The sequence below is a fragment of the Rattus norvegicus genome, chromosome X, assembly GCF_036323735.1.
Source record: "Rattus norvegicus strain BN/NHsdMcwi chromosome X, GRCr8, whole genome shotgun sequence".
Classification (NCBI taxonomy): Eukaryota; Metazoa; Chordata; class Mammalia; order Rodentia; family Muridae; genus Rattus; species Rattus norvegicus.
In genome coordinates, this window is record NC_086039.1 from 18,930,717 (window position 1) to 18,951,596 (window position 20,880).

At 39.9% G+C, this 20,880-nt stretch overlaps 1 long non-coding RNA gene across 1 annotated transcript in view; it reads right to left on the reverse strand.

Moving 5' to 3' along the window:
• LOC103694470 (uncharacterized) overlaps positions 1 to 20,880 on the reverse strand; it is a 93,061-nt gene that overhangs the window by 47,129 nt on the left and 25,052 nt on the right. The window contains exon 6 of the long non-coding RNA XR_010061509.1: positions 4,784 to 4,988. This is a non-coding gene — a long non-coding RNA (uncharacterized LOC103694470). The remainder of the gene's footprint in view (positions 1 to 4,783; positions 4,989 to 20,880) is intronic.

Consider the following 20,880-nt stretch of genomic DNA (forward strand, 5'->3'; position numbering starts at 1 on the left):
AATGCAGATTGATCCATGCTTATCACCCTGTACAAAGCTTAAGTCCAAGTGGATCAAGGACCTCCACATCAAACCTGACACACTCAACCTAATAGAAGAAAAACGAGGGAAGCATCTGGAACACATGGGCACTGTAAAAAATTTCCTGAACAAAACACCAATGGCTTATGCTCTAAGATCAAGAATCGACAAATGGGATCTCATAAAACTGCAAAGCTTCTGTAAGGCAAAGGACACTGTGGTTAGGATAAAACGGCAACCAACAGATTGGGAAAAGATCTTTACCAATCCTACAACAGATAGAGGCCTTATATCCAAAATATACAAAGAACTCAAGAAGTTAGACCGCAGGGAGACAAATAACCCTATTAAAAAATGGGGTTCAGAGCTAAACAAAGAATTCACAGCTGAGGAATGCCGAATGGCTGAGAAACACCTAAAGAAATGTTCAACATCTTTAGTCATAAGGGAAATGCAAATCAAAACAACCCTGAGATTTCACCTCACACCAGTGAGAATGGCTAAGATCAAAAACTCAGGGGACAACAGATGCTGGCGAGGATGTGGAGAAAGAGTAACACTCCTCCATTGTTGGTGGGATTGCAGACTGGTACAACCATTCTGGAAATCAGTCTGGAGGTTCCTCAGAAAATTGGACATTGAACTGCCTGAGGATCATATACCCAAAAGATGCCCCAACATATAAAAAAGACACGTGCTCCACTATGTTCATCGCAGCCTTATTTATAATAGCCAGAAGCTGGAAAGAACCCAGATGCCCTTCAACAGAGGAATGGATACAGAAAATGTGGTACATCTACACAATGGAATATTACTCAGCTATCAAAAACAACGGCCTTATGAAATTCGTAGGCAAATGGTTGGAACTGGAAAATATCATCCTGAGTGAGCTAACCCAATCACAGAAAGACATACATGGTATGCACTCATTGATAAGTGGCTATTAGCCCAAATGCTTGAATTACCCTAGATGCCTAGAACAAATGAAACTCAAGACGGATGATCAAAATGTAAATGCTTCACTCCTTCTCTAAAAGGGGAACAAGAATACCCTTGGCAGGGAAGAGAGAGGCAAAGATTAAAACAGAGACTGAAGGAACTGCCATTCAGAGCCTGCCCCACATGTGGCCCATACATATACAGCCACCCAATTAGACAAGATGGATGAAGCAAAGAAGTGCAGACGGACAGGAGCCAGATGTAGATCGCTCCTGAGAGACACAGCCAGAATACAGCAGATACAGAGGCGAATGCCAGCAGCAAACCACTGAACTGAGAATAGGACCCCCGTTGAAGGAATCAGAGAAAGAACTGGAAGAGCCTGAAGGGGCTCGAGACCCCATATGTACAACAATGCCAAGCAACCAGAGCTTTCAGGGACTAAGCCACTACCTAAAGACTATACATGGACTGACCCTGGACTCTGACCTCATAGGTAGCAATGAATATCCTAGTAAGAGCACCAGTCGAAGGGGAAGCCCTGGGTCCTGCTAAGACTGAACCCCCAGTGAACTAGACGGTTGGGGGGAGGGCGGCAATGGGGGGAGGGTTGGGAGGGGAACACCCATAAGGAAGGGGAGGAGGGAGGGGGATGTTTGCCCGGAAACCAAAGAATTATTATTAAGTATTAAATAAATCAAAAAAGAAATAAAATGTCTGTGGCTGTGGCTAAGTGGTAGAGCACTTGCCTAGCATGTACAAGGCTCTATGTTTAAGCCCCGTCACGGAAATATAAACAAGCTACAAACTATAGATCGATAAATAAAAGATGTATCATCAAAAAAAAAAAAACAAAAAAAAAAAACAAAAAAACCCCAATGACTTCATAAAATTCATAGGCAAATGGAATGAACTAGAAAATATCCTGAGTGAGGTAACCCAATCACAGAAAATCACACTTGGTAAGCACTCATTGATAAGTGGATTTTAGCCAAAAAGCTCGAATTACCCAAGATGCAATCCACAGACCACAGGAAGCTCATGAAGGATTACCAAAATGTGGATGCTCTCACTTCTCCTTAAAAGGGGAAAAATATCCATAAGAGTGGATATGGAAGCAAAGTTTAGAGCAGCAACTGAAGGAATGGGCATTCAGAGCCTGCCCCACATGTGGCCCATATATATACAGCCACCAAACTTGATAAGATTGATGAAGCTAAAAAAAAAAATGCATGCAGAAAAGGACCGGATATAGATCTCTCCTGAAATTGGACATCCAGATCATGTCCAATACAGAAGTCAATGCTAGCAGCAGACCACTGAATTGAGAACAGGACCTCCTTGGGGGTAATTAGACAAATTATTGAAAGAGTTGAAGGAGCTTGCAACCCCATATGTACAACAATGCCAACCAACCAGAGCTTCCAGGGACTAAACCACTACCTAAAGACTATACATGGACTGATCCTGGGCTACAACTGCATATGTATCTTGCTACTAGAACACATGGAGTAAAAAAAAAATATTTCTACCCTGTTACTAGAGTTATGGAGCCAGACATGCTACTCGAGCTCAGGTTCCTGAGACTTTGAACCTTGTGAGTGAAAAATAAGAAGGTACTGTTGCAAAAGTCCTCCAAGAGGCTTTTTGCTCTCTCTTCACTACAGTACTTAAAACTGTCCAATGTAAGAGCATGTTTTCCTTTCGCTTAATCAGTCCAATCCCTTTCAAAGATTGTTAGTATTTTAATCCCCACACCCACCAAGGTTATTAGCAGGGAGAGACAGCAGGGAAAACACCATTGGCTTTTAAAAATAACCAACATCTATAGGAAATACAAAAATCTCTCTCCCAAGCCTACAAAACCTTATACTCTTTCCTTTCAGTCCACCCCACATCCTATGACTTTCTGGTTGTTCACTGGCTATACTCCCAGTTCCCAGACAGAAACTTCCTTCGTTTGTATCTAAGGATTACATGGATCTTTCTCTGTTCCTTCTGCCAGAAAGGTCATGCTCAAGGAATTAGATTCATGTAAGTGGTGTGATGTAATGGTACATTTTCTAGAAATATCTATTGCTTCTGAAGAAACTGAACTTTTGCCAGACCTTGTAAGCAAGTTAATGATATACCTTGAGGTCACTTAAGATTATGTTGTTAACTGCAATCCTACTGCGAACTCAGCCTGTTTAAGTTTAAACTGCCTGTAAGGAAACAATGTGGTAAATCTTACTATGCAGTGGATTTAAAAACTAACCTATACCAATGCACAGGTTTAATCTTAAATTGTGTACTATTTCATGCCTCTTACCTAGAATAGTGTACGTGTGGATATGCATACATTGTGGTAATCATTTTCTGAAAGTAGCAAACAGGTTGAAGGTAATCTTTTAAGAAAAAACAAGTATTACACAAATATTACAAGCAACACGTGGATATAGGCTGAGCTTATCTTGGATCAGTTGAGACCAGTAAAGAAATACTTTGCCTGTTCATAAAAATCTGTTAGGGATTTCCAGTTGTTTGTTTTTTCCTTGCCCAAGGCCAGGCCATAAACAACCTGTGACAGCAAAGGTGAGGCTTATACATTTAGGTTTTTCCTGGGTTTTGCTTCAGGACCATCTGAGTAGGATGCAGGAATGTGAATTTATTTGTCAGTTCCCAAATTCTCTCTGAGTGCCTGTTTATTAGGAATGCTGGGTGGGTCTGAATAAAAGTTTCTGTGGAAAGGAATTCTTCATTTTTTTCTCCATACCTTACTGCCTATAATGTTTAATACATACAGAGTAAAGCCCTTTGTTAGAAACAGGCAGCAGGGGTAGATCAGATACATATAACAGACAAGCAACACAGAGAGGCCATGGACCACAGGAAAAGAAGTGGAGAATTTACATTGGTGCTCACTCTCAGTCAAACTACTCCAACTGGAGGTTCCTTTTTTCATTCTTTAATATGATATTGGAACACTTTGTTGCCCCTCTGCCTGTGGTGGAGAACTAATGAACTACACATTGTTTAATGTGTAGTTGACACAGGCCAGAAAAACATTGCTATTCCTGGACATTTCTAAACCCCAATTTCTCCTCCTTTTCCTAAACACTAGATTCCCAGCCCACTTAAGTATTCTGCCCTCAAATGACTTTAATTTCTACCTCTTATCTGCCTTCTACTTGGATGACAATAAGTCTCACAAAGGATTCTAATTTCCTTTAATGAAAGCTTTCCTTATAGCTGTTACCCTCACCTGACTCGATATATCAACATGGTCGTTAACAGAGCTGCTTAAAGCAGAGTAAGGTATATGTAAAGTCAGATTTATTCTGTGCCATATTCACACTGCCTTAGAAAATGTGATGGTCGGTCACTTATAGGGAATGTGGGCACAGTAGAGGAGAGAACTCATTTCAAAGTGGCTGTTAGCATGCAAAGGAGATGGACTAAAAAGCACGTATTTAAATCTTGCCTGCTCTGAACAAGAGTTTTCATGAGAAGTTGACAAGTCCTTATGCTCAAATCAGAGTTGCAAGGGCAGGTCAGGGTGAGTACTGAAATCTAGCAATGAAAGATAATTAAATGTAGAGCGTTTAAGCTACTATGTATGTGGAAATTCGATATATTAGCAATAGAAAATTAATGAGAAACAATTGGTTAAACAGTGCAGAGCCTAAGGGTTGGAAGTACAATTAGCAATGTGTCCTTGACATGTAATCAAATTGTCTTCTAAATATTTATGTTTATATCCATAAACTAGTGCTGCATTTTTCCTGGGCCAGAGACAGTTCTTTTTTTTAGAGTGGAGGATGATATATGCAGAGACTCATACCTGGTTGATGTGTTGAAAACAAGTGACTGTTGAGCTCTCGACCCTAAGCAGGACATCAGTATTGCCATCTCTAAACCTGAGGAACATCAATGAAAGAAAAAGTGGACAGATTCTGAGAGCAGGAACATGGAGAGGAGTGCTTTGAAACACTGTCTTCTGCACGTGGCATGGCTGTTCCAGTCAGGACATAAACCTGGCATAAAACCTGCACAGACAGAGAAGAAATGAAGTTTGAAGGCAAGGCACGAAGTCAGGCACAATGGGATCAGGGGTGGGGAGTGTGATAAGAGAGGGTAACAAAGGTGGATATTATCACGGTATATTATATAAATATATGTAATTAATATTAATGAAAGGAATACATCCCTTCAACCCCATAGGTGACGAAATAGCTATGTAACTTTGAATAGTGCATCATGGACAACTGTCCACTCCATCCATTGTCACCTGAATGGAGGAAATGGGAATGCACTCATAACATATGACAATTGTGGGAAAAATCACAGTGGCACACTTATTCCACTAATGAGAATATATATTCCAAATCCAAACAAAATTACAGCCCCATATGTGAAAGAATGTGATGTCCTAGATATCTATGTAATCCATGCCCATGACAGAAACATCTGTGACAGATGGCAGGTTTTTTTTCTTTTTTTTTCTCCATCTTTATTAAATTGGGTATTTCTTATTTACATTTCGAATGTTATTCCCTTTCCCAGTTTCCAGTTTCCCCCCTAACCCCTCCCCCTCCCCTTCTGTATGGGTGTTCCCCTCCCCATCCTCCCCTATTACCACCTTCCCCCCAACAATCACGTTCACTGGGGGTTCAGTCTTGGCAGGACCAAGGGCTTCCCCTTCCACTGGTGCTCTTACTAGGATATTCATTGCTACCTATGGGGTCAGAGTCCAGGGTCAGTCCATGTATAGTCTTTAGGTAGTGGCTTAGTCCCTGGAAGCTCTGGTTGCTTGGCATTGTTGTTCATATGAGGTCTCGAGCCCCTTCAAGCTCTTCCAGTTCTTTCTCTGATTCCTTCAATGGGGGTCCCGTTCTCAGTTCAGTGGTTGGAAGCAGCCAGTGTTCTTAACCACTGAGCCACCTGATTTTATTTTATTTTATTTTATTTTATTTGGTTTTTTTCTTTTTTTATTAATCATTTTATTTATTTACATTTCAAATGATATCCCCTTCCCAGTTACTCCTCCACCAACCCCCCTCATCCCCATCCCCTTTGCCTCTATGAGGGTGCTCCTCCTCCCATTCACCCACTTCCAGATGGCAGTTTTTAATAATGTAATTGGACCATAAAATTGCATGTGACACTGTGAGAGAGATAATTGTGGGCAAGGATGGCTTTAGGGCATGTGTCTACCAAGTGAAATCCCAAAAATGTGTAGATTATGATGATAATGATAAAAAGGCCTTGGTAAGGGAAAGCACCTTAGTCTAAACATGGTTTTGTAATAAAAATACTTTGAGTTATTTATAAACAATATACATTCATTTCTTAATGTTTTAGAGGTTGGGAAGTTGAAGACAAAAGCATCAACGATGGAGAAAAGGGAAGGGAGAAATATAATTAAATTGCAATTTTAAAAGATTTGGTGTCTGGTAAGGGCTCATTTGTCATAAATAGAACGTCTTGCTGCATCTGGATGTGGTAGGAGAAAGAAACAGCTCCTTTGCACCTCTTTTGTAAGGCATAATCTCATCCATGGGGGTACACACAATTACACCATAGACTCAAGATAGAACAAATATTTTTCTTTAACGAAAAGGAAATTTTTTAGAAGAAAATGTACATTTTTATGGGTGAGAGGGTGGAGCGGAACTGGTAAAATTATGAATAGATAATGGCTTTAAAGCCCCCGCCATTTTATGGTTTGCTCTATGTTTGTTCTTCCAATTCATTTGACATCAGAATTCAGAGATTGAACTAGTCTGGGAAGTCTGAGCCTCTTATAGCACATTTCAGGGTCCTTAGGAGGGGCAACCTGGAAAACCAGACTCAATTGAAACTTGGCTGTCCCTTACCAAGTGAATTTTCCACATTAACTATACAATGGGGTACCTGAACTTTTTAGAAGGGAACTAGCTCTCCCATAGTGTCAAACGAGAAGCTGCTAGGCTTTCTTAACACATGCACTTAGAAACTACTCAACATTATCTCCACTATACAGTACGATCACAGAGCCAGGCCCATAAGTCACTTTGGAAAGTGGCTGCATAAGGTATACATGAGCCAGTGTCAGTCATGGGAGGCCAGCACTGGGAGCTAACTAACACAGAGAGGGGAGTGAGAAGAGAAGCCTGGTATGGAAAAGATGTCTTCACTTATATTTTCACTGAATTTGTGGTGCATCAAAGATTTCCAAACCCCCCCTTCTCCCTCAAAAAAAAAGAAAGAAAGAAAAAAGAAAAGAAGGGTTTGATGACTTTTTTTGGGGGGGAGGGGGGAGTCAAGGGACACTGACTAAATAGTGGCCTAAAAAGAAATAAAAAAATTAACTGGATGGAAGTTGTCACTGTGTGTCAATTGTTTCTGAGATTTAATGGAGGTTGCCTTTGTTGACAGCAGCGGTAACACAGGACTTCACAGGGGTCATCTGTGGAGTAAGTATGATAAAACTACCAGAAATACAGATAAATGTATGAAGTGAGAGGGGAGAAGAACAAAGGAGGGAGGAAGAATAGATGATGAGGAGGGTAAGTAGGTAAATAGGTACATTGCTAGATAGATGATAAATAGACAGATAAATGTATTAAAATATGTGCATTCTGTCAGGGGCTATGTTCTTCCTTCTTTTCTCCCAAAGCAGTTAATGGTAACTGATTCACACTAAGTGTTAATATATGCATATATGTTAATATCTGAGAAGACATGAAAATAACTCAGTAAAATTAGCTACGCTATAGAATTCTATACCGTGAAGGAGTTAAACAGAATGTGCTAGTTCTATTTTTAAATGTTCTCTTATAGTTTCTTTTAATTTTAAAAGTTATACATATGTGCATGCATATAAACAGTGTGTGTGTGTGTGTGTGTGTGTGTGTGTGTGTGTGTGTGTGTGTTTGCATGGGAGGATGGGAAGGTGAGAAGACGGCATCGGACCACCTGGATGTGGGGATCTAGGCAGTTATTGTAAGCTGCCATGTGATGCTGGGAACCAAACTCTGGAGGAGGAGCAAGTGCTCTTAATCACTGAACTCCAAGTTCTGTTTTAATCTGATAATCACCAAGCCAACATCTACTGTTGATTAAAAGGAAAAAACATACTAACAGTGTGATTTTGGAAACAAAAAACTCTCTTTTGTCCTTGAAGTCTGTTAATATTCAAAATAGGAATTTCTTGACTATTATTTATGCTGAGAATGTTTTCTTCCAGTTTGTCCTCAAACTTTAAATTTTTATTTGTACTTATGTCATGTGTACTGGTGTTTTGCCTATGTGTATATCTAGGTACCACATGTGTGTCTAGTCCCCACAAAGGGCAGAAGAGGGTATCGACTCCTAAGGAACTGGAGTTTGAACCATGTGTAAGCCATCATGTAGATGCTTTTGGGAAATGTCCTCTGGGAAAAGCAAGCCAGTGCATTTAACCTTTAGCTGACAGGTCATTACATGTTTTTTTTTAAATTTTCTTATTCTGTTCTCCTTTTTTTAACATCATGAAGAAATTATGTTTTGACCAGAATTATGTAGTCACATTTCTCAATCATTTATTTTCGTTTCCACTGCACTTGCTTCTTGACTTACAGGATCAGAACCTTTACTGTATCCGGTTAGAGGAAACTCCACTAGCTTTTGTAACAATTTTGTTATAATTCGATTCCAGATTTGTTAACATTGTTGTAAGGTATACAATGTCTCTGTTTCTTTCACAAATATCTATGTCATTGTCCAACCACTGTTTTTCTTAAAGACTTGCTTATTTTTACTTATATCTTCATTTATTATGTAGCTCAGTCTTGAATTTATGATCCTCTTTCCACAGCCTAATGTAATATATCTCAGCACAGGCCTTCAACCCCAACATAAAAGGTTATCTCTGTTCCAGTGGAATAAATTAACACTGTTATCATGCATTTAGAGTTCTTTCTATGTATGTGTTCTACTCTACTCGTATTGGTAGTTTTAAGCCATATTATAGTATTCTATAATATAGTATAGTAGATCACAGAGGCTCTGTAATCTGCACTTAAATCTGCTAGGACCTTGATGCTTTTCTTATTTTCATGTTTCTAGGGAGATTCTAAAATGTTTATTTTAACATATAAAGTTAGTATTTGTCTATTTCCACCAATTTAAATTTTGATTCAAAACTATAGAAGTGAGTGCGTATTTTTATTGGGATTGTTTTAATCTTTAAAATTCTATATGGGGAGGTTTGACATTTTGAAGATATTGAACATTCTTATCTAAAATTAGGAGAATCTTCCCATTTGCCTAAATATCCATTTGTGGAGGGGGAAAAAAAGGCTTAGTGGATAAAGGTGTTTGAATCTGAGTTTAATCCCTATGCCTAAATGGTGTAAAGAGAGCGCTGACCCTCAAAAGTTGTGCTTTGAATTCCATATATTGTCTGCCATGGCATGAACATGTGTGTATGTGTGTACATGTGCTCATAATAAATAACATTGTGCTAAATATGTGCTTGTGTCTTTTATGACGGGTTTAAATATTCCCCCACATATATTTTGCACATTTTAAAGTGTGTTCCTACTTCTCTAGGCTGATTAGCTTTACTTTTAAATATTTGATTTTTAGATAAATCTCACTGTGTAGCCAGGCTCATCTGGCACTCACTGTTTCCATGTTGGACTCTAACTAACGGCAAACTCCACATTGCAGCCTCTCAAGTGCTAAGATTAGAGGGGTGAGCTGTAATGCCCAGTTCATTTGTTCACTTTTATTGTGATTTGAACAACACTAGAGATTGAACTCAGGGCCTTGTTCACAGCAGGCAAGTGCTCTGTCAAGTCACGTACCCATGTGTGCAATCTTTTAATTGCAGGCACAACTTTGTAAAGCAGATCTGTATCTCTTTTAGTGCTCTTGGAAATTTGACTGTTGCCATCATTTAGTTCTGTAATTGGTCATCCTTTCTGTAGATTAATCTGATTTTATGTTGATTTTATTGCCTGTTCTTATAGGATTGTTTTTTTATTTGAATTACTATCAATTACATATGACCATTCAGGCACATAATCATATCTTCTCCAACTAGAGATGACATTCTTCTCACCTTCCAACTTTTATGCAATTAATGAATTTCGATTGCTTCATTGCACTGCCTACCAATTCTAGTAAAATGTTGAATACTGGGAAGCATAATTTCTTAGTTAGGGATGTACTGCTGTGAACAAACACCATGACCAAGGCAACTCTTATAAGGACAACATTTAATTGGGTCTGGCTTACAGGTTCAGAGGTTCAGTCCATTATCATCAAGGTGGGAGCATGGCAGCATCTAGGCAGGCATGGTGCAGGAGGGGCTGAGAGTTCAACACCTTCATTTTCAGGTTGCTAGCAGAATACTGGCTTCCAGCCAGCTAGGATGAGGGTCTTTTTTTTTTTTGGAGCTGGGGACCGAACCCAGGGCCTTGCACTTGCTAGGCAAGCGCTCTACCACTGAGCTAAATCCCCAACCCCAAGGATGAGGGTCTTAAAGCCCACACCCACAGTGACACACCTACCCACTTAGGCCCAGCGTATACAAATCACACAACCTTAATTAGCTCCTGATCTTACTGGGAATGTTTCTAGGTGTGTGTGTGTGTGTGTGTGTGTGTGTGTGTGTGTGTGTGTGTGTGTGTGTGTGTGTTTGAGAGACAGAGAGACAGACAGAGGCAGACAGAGAGAAAGAGAGAGAGGGAGAGAGAGACAGAGACAGAGACAGAGACAGAGACAGAGAGAGAGACAGAGAGAAGTGAGAGAGATAGCTCAGTTGGGACCTGGGTTAGGACCCTTAGCACCCATAAAAAAGTCAGGTTCAGAAGTGTGTACTTACAGTTTCAGCACTGAATAAGCACAAACAGGAGAGTCTCTATAGAATGCTGGACAGCTGGGCCAGTCAAATCACTGAGCTCCACCTTTAAGGAGATATCCTATCTCAAAAAAGTTAGAGAGTAACTGAAGAAGACACTTTTTATAAATCTGTAGCCTCCAGATGTTTGTACATGCTGAAATACCCTTCTTACATGTGATATTTAATTCACTTAGCCATATATTGCTAAGGATTTTGCATGAACATTCATTCTTCAAAGTTATTGCTTTGTAATTTTTCTCATGATTCCAGAGATGTGTTAGTTTTCTTCTAGGCTTTCATATTTGTTTTGTTGCTTTCTGTTGCATTTGCTTGTTGGCCCTTCTAATGTGCCTTTTTCCCTATTAATGGTTTCCTTTACTTGTGTCCTCCCTTTCCTTTAGGTAGAATTTGCAACAAAGTTTTAGTTACTAGCCTATTCTGGCTCCAAAGTCACAATCTTTCTGCTTCAATTTCCTGAGTGATGTTACAATTGTGTGCTACCATATTTAGCCGAAGTGTCCCCACCACTCCTTGTTTTGTATTTTTATTATTATTTTAATTTTATTTATTTTATATCCCAACTGCAGTTTCCCCTTGTCTCCCAGTCCCTCACTGCCCCCTACCCATTCCTCCATTTTTCTTCAGAATAGGGATATCAACTAGTCATTGCATATCAAGTTGCAGTAAGACAGGGCCCACGTCCTCTTCTATTTAAGGCTAGACAAGGCAAGCCAGTAGGAGAAAAGGGTCCCAAAGTCAGGCAACAGGTACAATGATATCTCTTGCTCCAACTGTTATGTGTCCCATGGAAAGATCATGTTACACAACGTAACATATGTACAGAGGTTCTAGGTCACTCCATGCAGGATCCCTGGTTGGTGGATCAGTCTCTGTGAGCCTCTATTGGTTCAGGGTAGTTGATTCTGTGGGTTTTCTTGTGGTGTCCTTGACCACTCTGGCTTCTACAATCCTCCCTCCCTCTCTTTTACAGGATTTTCCCAGCTCTGCCCAATGTTTGGCTGCGGCTCTCTGCGTCTGTTTCCATCAGTTGCTGGGTGAAGCCTCTCAAATAACAGTTATGCTAGGCACTGATCTATACAGAATATCATTAGAGATCATTTCAGTGACTTTTTGCTAGTCATGTTTGGTTCTATCATAGGTCCCTGGGCTAGCCAGCCTCTGGCTTCTGACCCTCAGGGCCCTTTTCATGGCATGGGTCTCAAACTGGAGTGTCATTGGTTGGCTACTCCCACAATTTCTACACTTACCCCAACACATCTTGTAGACAGGACAAACTCTAGGTAGGTTTGGTAGCTGGGTTGGTGTCTCAATCTCTCCATTGGACATCTTACCTGGTTATGGGAGATGGCTGGTTCAGACTCCATAGGGGTCTTGGGGTCTAGCGTCATCCTCATTGATACCTAGGAGTTTCCATTGCCCTAGGTTTCTAGCTCCACCAATCCAGATGTCTCTCTCCCTCCATCCTCCTCACACCTGATCCTTCCCGTTCCTATTCCCATTTCTAACCCCATCCAGTCCCCTCTCCCCATCCACCTTCGATGTCTATTCTGTTTCTCCTTCTCAATGAGATTCACATGTATATGTGCCACTCCTCCCTCACCAACTCTTCCCCTCCTTGTTACTTAGCTTCTTTGGGTCTGTGGATTGTATCTTGGTTATCTTTACTTTATGGCTAATATCTACTTATAAGTGAGTACCTACCATATTTGTCTTTCTGGGTCAGGGTTACCTCACTCAGGATGAGGCTTTCTAGTTCCATCCATCTGCCTGCAAATTTCATGATGTCATTGTAACACTGAGTAACACTCCATTTGTGTAAGTATACCACATTTTCAGTATCCATTCTTCGGTTGAGGGACATCTAGGTTGTTCCAAGTTTCTGGCTATTATAAATAAGGCTGCGATGAACATAGTGGAGCACGTGTCTTTGTTATATGTTGGGGCATCTTTTGGGTATATGCCCAAGAGAGGTACAGCTGGCTCCTCAGGTAGTTCAATGTCCCATTTTCTGAGGAACCTCCAGACTGATTTCCAGAATGGTTGTACCAGTCTGCAATCCCACCAACAATGGAGGAGTGTTCCTCTTTCTCCACATCCTCGCCAGCATCTGCTGTCACCTGAGGTTTTGATCTTAGCCATTCTGACTGATGTAAGGTGGAATCTCAGGGTTGTTTTGATTGGCATTTCCCTGATGACTAATGGCGTTAAACATTTCTTTAGGTGCTACTTGGCCATTCGAGATTGCTCTGTTGAGGATTATCTGTTTAGCTCAGTGCTCCCTTTTCTCCCCCACCCCTCAGTGCCCCATTTTTAAATTGGATTATTTGTTTTGTTGGTGTCTAACTTCTTGAGTTCTTTATACATTTTGGATATTAGCCCTCTGTCAGATGTAGGGTTGGTGAATATACTTTTCCATTCAGTAGGCTCCCTCTTTGTCCTATTGACCGAGTACCTTGCCTTATAGAAGCTTTTCAGTTTCATGAGGTCCCATTTATTAATTGTTGATCTTAGAGCCTGAGTCATTGGTGTTCTCTTCAGGAAGTCATCTCATGTGCCAACTCATTTGTCTTCAACTTCAAAGACAAACAATACACATTTCCATGGCCATTCATGGGAAACCTCAGCTATTAAACACCGAATGCACTGTTGGTCAAACACTTAACAATAAAATATGACCCAGTTGCTAATTAGTCAGTTATTTTAATGGTTTTTGTTATGGGGGTTTTATTGATCTATGTCAATCCATTGTGAAGTGACAGTCACTTATTTTAAATTTGCTAAGAGGTCAGATGACACTTTTATATGAAGAAGTAGTGATTATCAGCACCTTCTATCTAAATAAGTGTTATAAAATGTGTCTCAGTCCATGGGGGCCCTATTTGAACACCTACATTAACTATTTTAGCAAGAAGATTTGTGAGATCCCATATTTTTTTTACCAAATTATTAATGCCAACAACTTGATATCATGTCTCTTGCTACTGTACAGGGTCACAGTATTCATGTGCATTACAGCATATTTCAGGCAATGTGTGATATCTAAATAAAAGGGTGACATGAAAATTAAACTACATGGGTAAATAAGTAAGGCTGTGATAATAATGCTATCTGTTTTTTTCTAATTGTTTAGAAACTTTCCTAAAGATATAGTGTGTACTTGGCTTAAATTTAGAGGGATTTTCATGTAACTTGAGCCACCATAATAATTAAGATATGCATACTTGTCAGTTTGTGCAAATCAACAGTTATTAGATGTTAAATGTATGCAGAATCTATGTCGCAGGGACCCAGAAATCAACAGAACCCAATTATCTTTTTGTTATATTTAATGCATATTGACTTTCCAATGTTTTTTTAACTTGTTTATATTTTTTAAATCTTTCTATACCACATTTTCGTTTCCTTCTAGCTCCTTCCCTTTGTTAACCCTTTCCTCTTTCCCCCATCATCTCTTTTTTTAAGGGCACTCCTTTCAACATGTTCATATTTCAAAATTGCTTCCTCTAGAAAACGTCACATTAACATAGCTATGGTCAGCTTTTGATAATGGTTGTTCTACAGTTATAGAGTTTAAGAGACCTGTACATAATGTAGATTTGATTTTACCCCTCTTTCTTTATGACTTTAGAATGTATATCACAGGCATATGACATAAGACAGTGGTGTCAGCAAAAGCATTTGGAATGGTTCTAGTAAGCTACTTGCTCTTATAAGTGTGAATCATGGCTTGCTATGTAACCATGTCCCCGCCCCCTTAACAAGTGCTGTTTCACTTTCATGAACCACCATACAAATAGGCTGATATATTACAGGATAGAAAGATTTCCTCAGAGCAACCTACATAGTGTTTATGGGGAGCCAATGGCTCGCTGACATGCACAAGTCATCTGTCATAGAACTAAAGTCATTCAGAATTTAGGCTAGAATCCAGACACATGATTCATTTTAAGAAAGAAATGTGTCTGGGCCAGACAATTAATAGAGAGCCATTTTAAGGAGGATGCCATCAGGTAGAATCCTAACTTAGCAAGTCAAAATAATGGAAGAAGTTTCTTCAGGGATGGTGTTTATAGACATTCCTTGCTGAATTAGTTTTTGTATTCTCTTGCAGAAGGAGATCCCTCCGATTTTTTAATGGGGCTACATTTTCAATGAAGAGGAAATATCATTATTACAAAAGTACAAAAGGCTGAGTATGCATGTGAGGTGTCGAGTACATCACTGTAATTCTTAAGCAGGCTTGAAAATGGCTTGAGAGTGTGGAGAAAAAAACTAGTCTTTAGGAGACAAGATAAAACTTACTGTGTATAGTCTGATTTCCTCTGTCTTTACATCTTTTCTGTTGCTAATAATAAAATAATAAAAATTTTAAAAGTTATGAAAGAAGTAAATTGAATTTTTACTGATACTTCTGGGTCAAGGTGGAAGGGACCAAATCTGTTTATAACTGTCTTGCTGCTTGCAGTGTCCCAAGGATGCATAGAATCATATGACAAGGGGAGTCCCAAACCGGCGGATCCCGGCCCACAGTAGCTCTCTGCTCCCAGACCCCGTGGGAGAGAGACCTCACCGCCTGGACGGGTGGGCACTCCTGAAGCTGCAGAGCGGAAGAGACCACCAACACTGCCCACCCCTGCCCACATCCCTGGCCCAAGAGGAAACTGTATAAGGCCTCTGGGCTCCCGTGGGGGAGGGCCCAGGAGCGGCAGGACCCCTGCCTGAGACACCGCCAGAACCTGAAGGAAACAGGCCAGATAAACAGTTCTCTGCACCCAAATCCTGTGGGATGGAGAGCTAAACCTTCAGAGAGGCAGACACGCCTGGGAAACCAGAAGAGACTGCACTCTGCACACATCTCTGACGCCAGAGGAAAACACCAAACGCCATCTGGAATCCTGGTGCACGGAAGCTCCCAGAAAGGGCGGCACAGATCTTCCTGGTTGCTGCCACCGTGGAGAGCTCGTAAGCAATACCCCACGAGCAAACTTGAGCCTCGGGCCCACAGGTAAGACCAACTTTTCTGCTACAAGTGACCTGCCTGGTGAACTCAAGACACAGGCCCACAGGAACAGCTGAAGACCTGTAGAGAGGAAAAACTACACGCCCGAAAGCAGAACACTCTGTCCCCATAACTGACTGAAAGAGAGGAAAACAGGTCTACAGCACTCCTGACACAAAGGCTTATAGGACAGTCTAGCCACTGTCAGAAATAGCAGAACAAAGTAACACTAGAGATAATCTGATGGCGCGAGGCAAGCACAGGAACCCAAGCAACAGAAACCAAGACTACATGGCATCATTGGAGCCCAATTCTCCCACCAAAGCAAACACGGAATATCCAAACACACCAGAAAAGCAAGATCCAATTTCAAAATCATATTTGATCATGATGCTGGAGGACTTCAAGAAAGACGAGAAGAACTCCATTAGAGAACAAGTAGAAGCCTACAGAGAGGAATCGCAAAAATCCCTGAAAGAATTCCAGGAAAACATAAATAAACAAGTAGAAGCCCATAGAGAGGAGTCACAAAAATCCCTGAAAGAATTCCAGGAAAACACAATCAAACAGTTGAAGGAATTAAATGGAAATAGAAGCAATCAAGAAAGAACACATGGAAACAACCCTGGATATAGAAAACCAAAAGAAGAGACAAGGAGCTGTAGATACAAGCTTCACCAACAGAATACAAGAGATGGAAGAGAGAATCTCAGGAGCAGAAGATTCCATAGAAATCATTGACTCAACTGTCAAAGATAATGTAAAGCGGAAAAAGCTACTGGTCCAAAACATACAGGAAATCCAGGACTCAATGATAAGATCAAACCTAAGAATAATAGGTATAGAAGAGAGTGAAGACTCCCAGCTCAAAGGACGAGTAAATATCTTCAACAAAATCATAGAAGAAAACTTCCCTTACCTAAAAAAAGAGATACCCATAGACATACAAGAAGCCTACAGAACTCCAAATAGATTGGACCAGAAAAGAAACACCTCCCGTCACATAATTGTCAAAACACCAAATGCACAAAATAAAGAAAGAATATTAAAAGCAGTAAGGGAAAAAGGTCAAGTAACATATAAAGGCAGACCTATCAGAATCACACCAGACTTTTCGCCAGGAACTATGAAAGGCAGAAGATCCTGGACAGATGTCATACAGACCCTAAGAGAACACAAATGCCAGCCCAGGTTACTGTGTCCTGCAAAACTCTCAAGTAACATAGATGGAGAAACCAAGATATTCCATGACAAAACTAAATTTACACAATATTTTTCTACAAATCCAGCACTACAAAGGATAATAAATGGTAAAGCCCAACATAAGGAGGCAAGCTATACCCTAGAAGAAGCAAGAAACTAATCGTCTTGGGAACAAAACAAAGAGAAGAACAGCACACAAACATAACCTCATATCCAAATATGAATGTAACAGGAAGCAATAATCACTATTCCTTAATATCTCTCAACATCAATGGCCTCAACTCCCCAATAAAAAGACATAGATTAACAAACTGGATATGCAACTAGGACCCTGCATTCTGCTGCCTACAGGAAACACACCTCAGAGACAAAGACAGACACTACCTCAGAGTGAAAGGCTGGAAAACAACTTTCCAAGCAAATGGTCAGAAGAAGCAAGCTGGAGTAGCCATTCTAATATCAAATAAAATCAATTTTCAATTAAACGTCATCAAAAAAGATAAGGAAGGACACTTCATATTCATCAAAGGAAAAATCCACCAAGATGAACTCTCAATCCTAAATATCTATGCCCCAAATACAAGGGCACCTACATACGTAAAAGAAAACTTACTAAAGCTCAAAACACACATTGTACCTCACACAATAATAGTAGGAGATTTCAGCACCCCACTCTCATCAATGGACAGATCATGGAAACAGAAATTAGACAAAGACGTAGACAGACTAAGAGAAGTCATGAGCCACATGGACTTAACAGATATTTATAGAACATTCTATCCTAAAGCAAAAGAATATACCTTCTTCTCAGCTCCTCATGGTACTTTCTCCGAAATTGACCAAATAATTGGTCAAAAAATGGGCCCCAACAGGTACAGAAAGATAGAAATAATCCCATGCGTACTATCAGACCACCACGGCCTAAAACTGGTCTTCAATAACAATAAGGGAAGAATACCCACATATACGTGGAAATTGAACAATGCTCTACTCAATGATAACCTGGTCAAGGAAGAAATAAAGAAAGAAATTAAAGACTTTTTAGAATTTAATGAAAATGAAGATACAACATACCCAAACTTATGGGACACAATGAAAGCTGTGCTAAGAGGAAAACTCATAGCGCTGAGTGCCTGCAGAAAGAAACAGGAAAGAGCATATGTCAGCAGCTTGACAGCACACCTAAAAGCTCTAGAACAAAAAGAAGCAAATACACCCAGGAGGAGTAGAAGGCAGGAAATAATCAAACTCAGAGCTGACCAAGTAGAAACAAAAAGGACCATAGAAAGAATCAAGAGAACCAAAAGTTGGTTCTTTGAGAAAATCAACAAGATAGATAAACCCTTAGCCAGACTAATGAGAGAACACAGAGAGTGTGTCCAAAGTAACAAAATCAGAAATGAAAAGGGAGACATAACTACAGATTCAGAGGAAATTAAAAAAATCATCAGATCTTACTATAAAAGCCTATATTCAACAAAACTTGAAAATCTACAGGAAATGGACAATTTCCTAGACAGATACCAGGTACCAAAGTTAAATCAGGAACAGATAAACCAGTTAAACAACCCCATAACTCCTAAGGAAATAGAAGCAGTCATTAAAGGTCTCCCAACCAAAAAGAGCCCAGGTCCAGATAGGTTTAGTGCAGAATTCTATCAGACCTTCATAGAAGACCTCATACCAATATTATCCAAACTATTCCACAAAATTGAAACAGATGGAGCACTACAGAATTCCTTCTATGAAGCCACAATTACTCTTACACCTAAACCACACAAAGACCCAACAAAGAAAGAGAACTTCAGACCAATTTCCCTTATGAATATTGACGCAAAAATACTCAATAAAATTCTGGCAAACCGAATCCAAGAGCACATCAAAAGAATCATCCACCATGATCAAGTAGGCTTCATCCCAGGCATGCAGGGATGGTTTAATATATGGAAAACCATCAATGTAATTCATTATATAAACAAACTTAAAGAACAAAACCACATGATCATTTCATTAGATGCTGAGAAAGCATTTGGCAAAATTCAACACCCCTTCATGATAAAAGTCCTGGAAAGAATTGGAATTCAAGGCCCATACCTAAACATAGTAAAAGCCATATACAGCAAACCAGTTGCTAACATTAAACTAAATGGAGAGAAACTTGAAGCAATCCCACTAAAATCAGGGACTAGACAAGGCTGCCCACTCTCTCCCTACTTATTCAATATAGTTCTTGAAGTTCTAGCCAGAGCAATCAGACAACAAAAGGAGATCAAGGGGATACAGATCGGAAAAGAAGAAGTCAAAATATCACTATTTGCAGATGATATGATAGTATATTTAAGTGATCCCAGAAGTTCCACCAGAGAACTACTAAACCTGATAAACACCCTCAGCAAATTGGCTGGGTATAAAATTAACTCAAATAAATCAGTAGCCTTCCTCTACAAAAAAGAGAAACAAGCCAAGAAAGAAATTAGGGAAATGATACCCTTCATAATAGTCCCAAATAATATAAAATATCTCGGTGTGACTTTAACCAAGCAAGTAAAAAATCTGTATGATAAGAACTTCAAGCCTCTGAAGAAAGAAATTGAAGAAGACCTCAGAAGATGGAAAGATCTCCCATGCTCATGGATTGGCAGGATTAATATAGTAAAAATGGCCATTTTACCAAAAGCGATCTACAGATTCAATGCAATCCCCATCAAAATACCAATCCAATTCTTCAGAGGGTTAGACAGAACAATTTGCAAATTCATCTGGATTAACAAAAATCCCAGGATAGCTGAAGCTATTCTTAACAATAAAAGGACTTCTGGGGAAATCACTATCCCTGAACTCAAGCAGTATTACAGAGCAATAGTGATAAAGACTGCATGGTATTGGTACAGAGACAGACAGATAGATAAATGGAACAGAATTGAAGACCCAGAAAGGAACCCACACACCTATGGGCACTTGAATTTTGACAAAGGAGCCAAAACCATCAAATGGAAAAAAGATAGCATTTTCAGCAAATGGTGCTGGTTCAACTGGAGGTCAACATGTAGAAGAATGCAGATCAATCCATTCTTATCACCCTGTACAAAGCTTAAGTCCAAGTGGATCAAGGACCTCCACATCAAACCAGATACACTCAAACTAATAGAAGAAAAACTAGGGAAGCATCTGGAACACATGGGCACTGTAAAAAATTTCCTGAACAAAACACCAATGGCTTATGCTCTAAGATCAAGAATCGACAAATGGGATCTCATAAAACTGCAAATCTTCTGTAAGGCAAAGGACACTGTGGTTAGGACAAAACGGCAACCAACAGATTGGGAAAAGATCTTTACCAATCCTACAACAGATAGAGGCCTTATATCCAAAATATACAAAGAACTCAAGAAGTTAGACCGCAGGGAGACAAATAACCCTATTAAAAATGGGGTTCAGAGCTAAACAAAGAATTCACAGCTGAGGAATGCCGAATGGCTGAGAAACACCTAAAGAAATGTTCAACATCTTTAGTCATAAGGGAAATGCAAATCAAAACAACCCTGAGATTTCACCTCACACCAGTGAGAATGGCTAAGATCAAAAACTCAGGTGACAGCAGATGCTGGCGAGGATGCGGAGAAAGAGGAACACTCCTCCATTGTTGGTGGGATTGCATACTGGTACAACCATTCTGGAAATCAGTCTGGAGGTTCCTCAGAAAATTGGACATTGAACTGCCTGAGGATCCAGCTATACCTCTCTTGGGCATATACCCAAAAGATGCCCCAACATATAAAAAAGACACGTGCTTCACTATGTTCATCGCAGCCTTATTTATAATAGCCAGAAGCTGGAAAGAACC